Here is a 10,029-nt window from a genome sequence, read left to right on the forward strand (position 1 = left end):
ATTAGGCTCCCATAATTATTGTGAACAATAGATGTTTATACAAGACAATCTGTTTCTCGGCTGCACTCTGCGCTCGTAAAACAAAAAAAAAAAATACAAGAGGGCTCGTGTTGTGCCCACGCAATTGATTCATCATACTTTTTATTTGATTTGATAACCAGTCATAACTTTAAACCGGTAATGCCCTTTTTAATATTCTATTTTTATCGTATTTCATAACTTTACAACCCACGAGTTTTACTTTAAATACCTATGTTTTGTCTATACATATAATAAATCTGTAGAAGGGTCAATTCTGTACATTGAAAATATTGTTTGAAAAAATAAATAGCAGGTGGTGTTACTGGATCGATACCCAGCCCAAACATGTGATTAAAAAAATTTTTGTCTGTCTGTCTGTATGTTCAGGCATCACGTGAAAACTAACGGTTCGATTTCGATGAAACTTGGTATAATTATACCTTATTATCCTGGGCATAAAATAGGATACTTTTTATCCCGGAAAAATACGTAGAAAAAAAATCTTAATTTTTCTTAATTTTTCCGCGCGGACAGAGTCGCGGGTGGAAGCTAGTTTTTAAATATAATAAAATAATAGAGCACCTCCACTCGCGTTCTCTCCCTATAAAGTATAAGCAAACTTTTTTCAATAGGAGTCTCAAGCGTATTTTTTGTGTCTGTTACCTCAAAGCTTTCGATGGACGAAACAGTTTTGATAATTCTTTTATATTATTTGAAAGTGCCGTGCCCCTCGTGTGTAACAGATTTATGACTATAAGTTTTAGATTTTTTATATTAAAATAATAATAATTAAGAATTACTACGATCGCCTCAACGATAGTAATTATTAGTTATTATTTTATGATTTAGTGCCTTTAGATCGAAATTCAGTCTTTCAGTGCATTCATACGACCATAGAAACATAATACTTACCTACCTAGTGTCTTGTTATTTTGATTTCTATGCATACGAGTCTCACTTTGTATGGGATCCCGATTAACGCTGCTCTATCTCGATGAAACATACTGCATACATTATTAGCAAATCTGCTTATGTAGGTAATACCTGAAAGAAAATAACGAAATAATCTATACTAATGTTATAAAGCTGAAGAGCTTGTTGGTTTGTTTGAACTCGCTAATCTCGGTAACTACTGGTCCCATTTGAAAAAAATTATTTCGGTGTTAGATAGCTCATTTATCGAGGAAGGCTATTATAGGCTATAATATTATCATCACGCTACGACCAACAGGAAACAGGAAAGGAGCCACGGGCGTTAAACCGCGCGGAGCACTTGAATCACTCTATCTATTGAAAAACCCAATCAAAATTCGTTGCGTAATTTTAATGATTTAACCATACATACTTAGGTAGGTACACAGGGTCAGCGAAAGCTACTTCGTTTTTTTTTTAGTGATAGCTGATAAGTAACTAAATACGTACCTACATTTAAAGATTCTGTGAATATTTCGAGCTCATTTCAAGCCTACGTATTCACGTTACAAACTTTGAAGAAAAATTTTTGAATTAAAATTTCGTGTTGAGAGTAATAATCCACGGTCCCGCCATGGCAATACCGTCACGTCATGGAGTAAGGCGACGATTTTAGAATCTTTGAATCTTGCAAAAGAAGTTTCACTTCTGACAGGTGTGCGCGGCACACCTGTCAGTGTATTTTGTCGGTGTATTTTTTAAGGTTAGCTATTAAATATTTTATAAATTAGATCGTCGTAATATTATTGTAGTATATTAGTCATATTAGTGAGGGTAGACACAAATAATGTCACCGATCGTGTGTCAGTTTGTTGCCGGTGAATAAAAGTGATTGCATCATCCTTGTGTTTCAATCTAAATTAAGCCTCAAATACCATAATTGGCGACGAGGAAATAGTAATTCACACGTGAAAAAGTGCAAAGAATACAGTGAAATATGTCGTTTGTTGGAAATGCGTCATTTGGCAGCAATCTCACGTTCGACCACCGCGCGCAAGAATGGAGTATATTCATTAGTCGTTTTAAGCAGTATTGCACGGCTAACAGCATTGATGACAATTCAGACAAAGCCGGGGTGAAGCGCCGCGCGTTGTTGTTGACAGCGTTGGTAGAAGACACTTATCGCGTCGCTAAAGATTTAGTATTTCCTTCGGATTTAGAAAACATCGAGTACGCTACACTCATACAGAAGTTAAACGATCATTTTATCTCGAAGAGAAGTATTTTTGCTGAAAGATATTTGTTTTATAAGGCTGAACAAAGACCGGGGGAAGATTTAACTGAATGGGCGGCGCGAGTACGACTTTTAGCGCAACATTGTGGCTTTAAGAACGAATTGGACACAGCACTACGTGATAGATTCGTATTGGGTCTAGTAAATGCCAAAGAAAAAGAAAAGTTATTCGCGGAGAATATCGATAATTTGTCTTTCAACAAGGCGTTGGAGATGGCATTAAGCGTGCAGTGTGCCCGCTTGGCATTGCAAAGTGCTGATTCGGCATCATCGGCGAGTTTGCAGCCGGGAGTCGAACGCGGTCCGGTTGGTGTGTTCGCCGTCCGTCCCGGCGCCCCTGGGAGGGCGGCCCGGGGCTCCAACTTCAGTGAGAAAGTGTTATGTGTAGTGTGTGGTGGTAAAGGCCATTCAAAAGAGCAGTGTCGTTTTAAAAATTATAATTGTAATAAGTGCGGTAAACAAGGGCATTTACAACGAGTTTGTAACGTTAATGTTAAGCGTAATAATTATGTAGAAATGCACGGCGAGGACTCTGAAGTTGGTGAGTTATTTAATATTAAATGTTCAAATGGAGAACCTATGCGTCTTTCGGTATTGTTGGATTCGATAAAGTTTATTTGTGAAATCGACAGCGGTAGTGCAGTATCCGTTTTGCCATATCTTATTTATGAAAAATATTTTAAACGTAAACGGTTGTTACAACCGAGTAGTGTGGTGTTTAATTGTTATAATGGGACTAGAATTAACCCATTAGGTTATATTTGTATGAACGTTACCTATGATAATATCGTTAAACCGATTAAATTTTTTATTGTTAATACACACAAAAACCAACCGATACTTTTAGGCCGTGATTTTATTTCTATTTTTAGTTTGGAGTTTATTAGTTCGTGTAACTACAACAGTTTAGAATCAAACGGGCTTGCAGATAATATTTTAAATAAATATTCTGTACTTTTTAGTGATACCTTGGGTACGTTTAATAAATATAAAGTGACTTTAAAAATCAAACCAGGGAGTCAATTGAAATTTTTTAAACCTAGACCGGTGCCGATTCCATTGAAATCTAAAGTGGAGGCGGAATTAAATCGTTTACTTGATTTAGGTATTTTGGAAAAGGTTGATTACTCTGATTTTGCAACACCTATCGTTCCCGTTTTAAAACCCGACGGTAATATAAGAATTTGTGGGGATTTTTCAGTAACTTTAAACAAAGTGTTGTATATAGATAATTATCCTCTGCCTAGGATCGAAGATATTTTTTCTAAATTACACGGAGGGTTAGAATTTTCTAAGCTAGATCTTTCTAGGGCTTACAATCAATTATTATTAGATAATTCCAAAGAATTGACATGTATCAACACTCATTTGGGTCTCTTTCGATACAATAGACTGGTTTTTGGTTTATCGAATGCTCCGTGCATTTTTCAGCGTACTATGGATCAGTTATTGGTGGGTATTGAGGGAGTTTGCGTCTTTTTGGATGATATTTTGATAACGGGTCCTACAAAAGCATCGCATTTGCAGAGATTGGAGTTGGTTTTGAGTAGATTGCAGGATGCGGGTTTACGTGTAAAACGAGAAAAATGTAAATTATTTCAGACGTCTATCGAATATCTCGGTTTCATCATAGATAAAAACGGTCTACATAAATCAAAACAAAAGGTTGAAGCTATTGTAAATGCAAGTTGCCCAAAGAATGTTAGTGAGTTGAAATCTTTTCTAGGTATGGTAAATTATTATAGATGTTTCATACCAAACACGTCGAGTGTTTTGGATCCGTTACATATGTTACTAAAAAAAGATACAAAATGGTTTTGGGGCCGTGAACAGAATGAGGCGTTTTGTAGAATTAAACAAGAATTATCATCGGATCGGGTGCTTGCCCACTTCGACCCCGAGCTGTGTACGATAGTGACGGCGGATGCGGGGCCGGCGGGGCTGGGCGCCGTGCTGGCACAGCGGCAGCCGGACGGCGCTGAGCGGGTCGTGGCGTATGCGTCGCAGTCGTTGTCGCCCGCGGAGCGTAATTATGCGCAGATTCAGAAAGAGGCATCTGCTATAGTTTTTGCAATAAAAAATTCCATCACTATTTGTACGGTCGTACTGTTCCTTTCACTTTACGAACTGATCATAAGCCTTTGTTGTCGATATTTGCATCAAAAAAGGGTCTTCCCGAACTCGCTGCGAACCGTTTGCAGCGTTACGCGTTGTTTTTATCGGCATACAATTTTAATATCGAATATATTAAAAGCAATAACAATGTTGCAGATTTTTTGTCTCGATCGGTTCTAGAAACTCCGTCTGAATCTGAATGTGATTTAAATACAACCGACTCGTGTTCATACGTTAATTTTATTGCGAATTTATTTTTAAAACCTATATCTTTTAACGAAATTAAGAGCGCCACTGAAAATGATAATATTTTCCTTAAAATTATAAATTTCATTAAGCACGGTTGGCCTAAAAAGCTTGCGGATGTAGATTTAAAACCGTATTTTATGTGTAGAAATGAACTTTCATATGAAGATGGTTGCATTATGCGCGGCCATAAAATTGTAATTCCTACCATTTTACGTGAACGTTTATTGAATGAATTGCATAGTTCTCATTTTGGAATCGTTAAAACTAAGAATGAAGCGCGCACTCGTATGTGGTGGCCTAACATCGACAAGCATATTGAGCAGAAAATTGGTTCATGTAGTATTTGCAATGTTTTTTCGTAGCAGCCCCCCGCGCGCGCCCCTCGCTCATTGGTCCTACCCCGAGCGTCCTTGGGAGCGCATTCATTTAGATATGTTTTCGTTGAACAATAAAAATTTTTTAGTAGCAGTTGATGCATATTCTGATGGGTTTTGGGCAGGAAAAAGCAAAGATTGTTAAATAAACTTAAGATTCTTTATTAGACGATGCGCGTAGTACGAAGGGTAAAGACGGAAGAGAGAAATTATAAGATGACACATAGGTATTTGACATACACATTTGTTTATACAAACTCTTTTCACCAACACTGGCCCTTAAACAAATGTGTAGGTACATAATTATTGTACAACATTAAACAAGTTTAGTTTTTACAATTTAAGAATTTAACAAATTTATTGTAAACCTAAACACGTTACAAACTTATAATGCTTTTCTTTAGTAAGTGGTTTTGTTAAAATATCGGCAGTCATTTCAGAAGTACACAAATAATTCAAATTAACAATATTATCTTTTACAACTTCTCTTATAAAATGATGCCGCACATCTATATGTTTCGTACGAGCATGATACATAGGATTCTTACACAATTTTTGTGCTGATTGGTTATCATTAAAAATCGTAACAGAACAATGCCTACCTAACAATTCATACAACAGAGTTCTTATGAATAACGCTTCTTTACAAGAATCTGATAGAGCCATATATTCTGCTTCTGTGCTAGAAAGAGCGACTGTTCGCTGTTTTCTACTTTCCCACGATACAGAACAGTTCCCAATTTGAAACACAAACCCAGTGTACGACCTACGATCGACCTCACACGAAGCCCAGTCAGCATCAATATACCCATTGATGTCTAGACCACTTCTACTAAAAACAAGTTTGTAGTTTACAGTACCCTTTAAATACCGTAGTACGCGTTTCGCGGCCTTCCAATGACGCTGATCATAACAATCATTATACTGGCTCAGCATGCTTACCGCGTGCGCGATGTCTGGCCTGGAGCTAACTGAAATATAATTTAAACAACCAATTAAATTTCTATATTCCAAATTCTCCTCCTTTTTATCAGCCTTTACAAGTTTCAATCCCGATTCCATTGGAGTTTGAGCTGGCTTACAGTCAATCATATGAAAACGGTCTAAAACATTCTTTATGTAACTAGACTGATCAAGATAGATATTATCTTGGTTTCTTGTGATGCGCATACCAAGTATATGGCTGGCTGGCCCTAAATCCTTCATTTCGAATTCTTGCATGAGTTTCTTCTTTATTTCAACTTTCATTTGTGAATTTCTGGTTGAAAATAATAATATATCGTCCACATACAACCCAATGATGACTAATTCTTCACCATTTGATTTAAAATACACGCAGGGCTCTGAGGACAGTCTTCTGAAACAAAGTTTTGTAACCAACACATGGTTTATCTTTTCATACCAAGACTTCGAAGCTTGCTTTAGGCCATAAATTGCTTTATGCAATTTATATACTTTATGCTCACAGCCTTTTACTTTATAACCTTCCGGTTGTTCCATGAAAACTTTTTCTTGCAAATCTCCATTTAGAAAAGCAGTTCTTACATCCAAATGATCGATATCCATCTGCTTTTCAGCTGCTAAAGCCAATAATATGCGAATAGTGGAATATCGAACCACTGGAGAAAAAGTTTCCTCGTAATCAATTCCATAGCGCTGTGTAAAACCTTTAGCTACCAATCTGGCTTTATAATGCTTTAGATTTCCATCAAGATCTTTCTTTTTCTTAAAAACCCACTTGCACTTAATCGGTTTTTGATCTTTAGGTGGATCAGTTAATGTCCAACATTTATTTTTAATAAATGATTGATACTCATCAGCCATTGCTTTCTTCCAGTGAACAGCTTCAGCCCCTCCTAGAGCTTCTTGAACTGTCTCTGGTTCATCTCCAATGCAGGTCAGCATTGCAGTACACGCACTGTCATATTCCGATGTATCCATCGCATCTTCAAGTGTCGATTCACCTGGAATGTAAGTGACATCGGAAGGATCAACAGAACTACTGCTGTCAGAGTCATCTAACTCAAAAATACACTGTCTTCTGGGATTAGTTACAATCTCATTTTCTTCCCCTTTTTCTGGTGATAGTGAATTTTCAGACTGTGCCACTTCAACATGAGAATCATTTGAGTTTAAATTCTCAGTCTGTAAATTATTTATCATCATGAAAAAATCACCATTTTCACATTTTTCAGTGTTTTTTGTATAGAATTTGTTTTCAAAGAAAGCAACATCCCTTGATTTAATAATTTTGCTGAGATTCTCTGGATCAATCAATCTATAACCCTTACTATTTTCACAATATCCTACAAAAATGTAAGGTTTACATTTTGAATCTAATTTCTTACGATTCTGTGTCAAGGCATAAACCACACAACCAAATATACGTAAATGGCTAAGATTCACCTTCTCATTAGTCCATTTTTCCTCTGGCGTGCTACCGTAGACTGCTTTTGTAGGGGACCGGTTCTTCAAATAAACAGCGGTATTGACCGCTTCTGCCCAGAACTGCCCATCTAAGCCTGCGTCTCGTAACATGCTGCGAGCCTTCTCGACGATTGTCCTGTTGGCCCGCTCAGCAACACCGTTCTGCTGAGGCGAGTGCGGTATGGTAGTCTGGTGAATGATGCCGTTATCCTTCAAATATTCCTGGAATATAGAATTGACATATTCGCCTCCATTATCCGTCCTCAACAATTTTATTTTTCTATTGGTTTGGTTCTCCACCATTGCCTTGAAATGTTTGAAGTTATCGAAAACTTCACTCTTATTTTTCAGAAAATAAATCCATGTTTTCCTACTACAATCATCAATAAACGTGAGGAAGTAACTAGCACCACCGAAAGATTTCACTGGCATAGGCCCGCATAAATCACTGTGTACAACACCTAACAGTTCATTTGACCTACTTTGTGCCTTCTTAGGAAAAGGTAATTTGCTAAGCTTCCCCTTAACACAAGCTTCACATTGACTGAACTGTGATTTATCATAAGTAATACCACTAGCCATACCTTTCATTAACAAATGCATACTCCTCATATTGAGATGTCCTAGTCTCCTGTGCCATGTCTCCTGCGTAACAGAGTTAGCAGCCGCCTGGAAACTCAGCTCAGTTTCTTTCTTACAGCTCTCAGATGCTTTCTTCTGCACTAAATCTTGAGCTTCTGTATTTACCTTGGTAGTCGCAGATTCTACACTATTCCCTGAAAACATAGAACAGCCACCACATCCTACCACACACAGATCACGCTCTCTAACAGATTCTGCAGTTTCTAATTGATAAACACCATTTTTATGTACAGCTGTAGCTGCTAGCTTTTTACCATAGAATATATTACAACATTTTTCATTAAAAATAACTCTAAAACCCTTCCTAGTTAACGCACTGACTGACAACAAGTTTGTAGCTAAATTCGGTACATGATAAACTTCACTGATTGTTTTGATGCCTAATTTCAAATTTACTTTTACATCACCACGACCAGCAGTAAATAGTTTTTCACCATTAGCCACCTTGACTTCAGACACATAACCAGGAACAAAGTTATTTAGTATATTCCTGTCATGACACATATGACTACTCGCACCAGAGTCTATTAACCATATATCATTCTGCACACAAGCTGATAATGCTGTCAATAGTAACTGGTTTGTTGAGCTCTCCGCCTTAACTGGTTTCACAGATTTACAGTTCCTCGAGAAGTGACCAAGCTTCTTGCACTTAAAGCATTTGATTTTCTTACGTGCCGCCACCAACGCTGTTGAACTCGTGTCACCTTTTTCATCACGTCGATGCTTCTCCTGCATGAGCTTCGCTTTGACCACTTCACTCGACAACTTGATATTAGAATTTTCAAGTGCCATTATGAGTGGATCAAAGTCTTGCGACAAGCCACTCAATAAGAGAACTGCAACGAAATCATCTTCCAGAGGTGAACCAATATCGTTCAGCTGTTGACTTAGGTCGCTAATCTTCGCAACGTAAGCTTCCATGCTTTCACATTCGCATAATTTTGTTGCAAACAAAAGACGAAGCAAACTCAGTCTCCTTGACAACCCCTTGTCTTCGTACGCCTTTTGCAAATTAATCCATGCATCCCGCGCCGTCTCTGCGTTCCTTACATGCGTAAAAACCGAGGGCTTTACTGACAAACAGATCTTAGCAAGAGCTTTCTGAGATCTCTTCATATGAGCCGCATCTTTGACATCTTCAGTTTTATCTTCCGAAACGACGTCCCATAAGTCCTCGTGAATGAGTAGCATTTTCAGTTGGAACTTCCAATTACTGTAGTTTTTTATGCCGCTCAACTTCTCCATAGGAGTTAAAGTCGAAACCGATGTCGATGTCGCCATTTTTACATGTATGGACGGGCGTTTTAGTTTATTTATAAAATTACTTTTATTCTGCCAAAACTCAAAAATAATTATATACAGAGCAAAGATAACGTCCTGGGCCCATAACCTGATGGGTTTTGGGCAGGAAAAAGCAAAGATTGTTAAATAAACTTAAGATTCTTTATTAGACGATGCGCGTAGTACGAAGGGTAAAGACGGAAGAGAGAAATTATAAGATGACACATAGGTATTTGACATACACATTTGTTTATACAAACTCTTTTCACCAACATATTCTAAATGGGTAGAATGTTTTATTATGTCAACGACAGATAGTGAAGCTGTGGTATTGAGAGTCAGTGAAATGTTTAGTAGATTAATTGGTTTAGTTAAAGTTATAGTGACGGATAATAGAACTAATTTTTGTTCAGCTTATTTTGAAAATTTTTGTCAACGCAATGGAGTAAAACATGTAACGATTGCACCGTACCACCCAGCGTCTAACGGTCAGGCCGAAAATACTGTGAAAACATTTAAACGCAGCATTCAGGTGATTTTAAACGAAGGCAGCTCCAAAATGTTGGTTGATAAATTATACGAATATTTATTTAATTATAGAAATTCGGCTCACTGCACTACCGGTGTCTCTCCCGCAGAGTTGATGTTTGGCCGTAAGTTACGTTGCCGTTTAGATTTACTTTGTGAACGTAGTACGGTGGCTGGTGGCAA

This window comes from Colias croceus, chromosome 14 (assembly GCF_905220415.1).
Source record: "Colias croceus chromosome 14, ilColCroc2.1".
In the NCBI taxonomy this organism is placed as follows: Eukaryota; Metazoa; Arthropoda; class Insecta; order Lepidoptera; family Pieridae; genus Colias; species Colias croceus.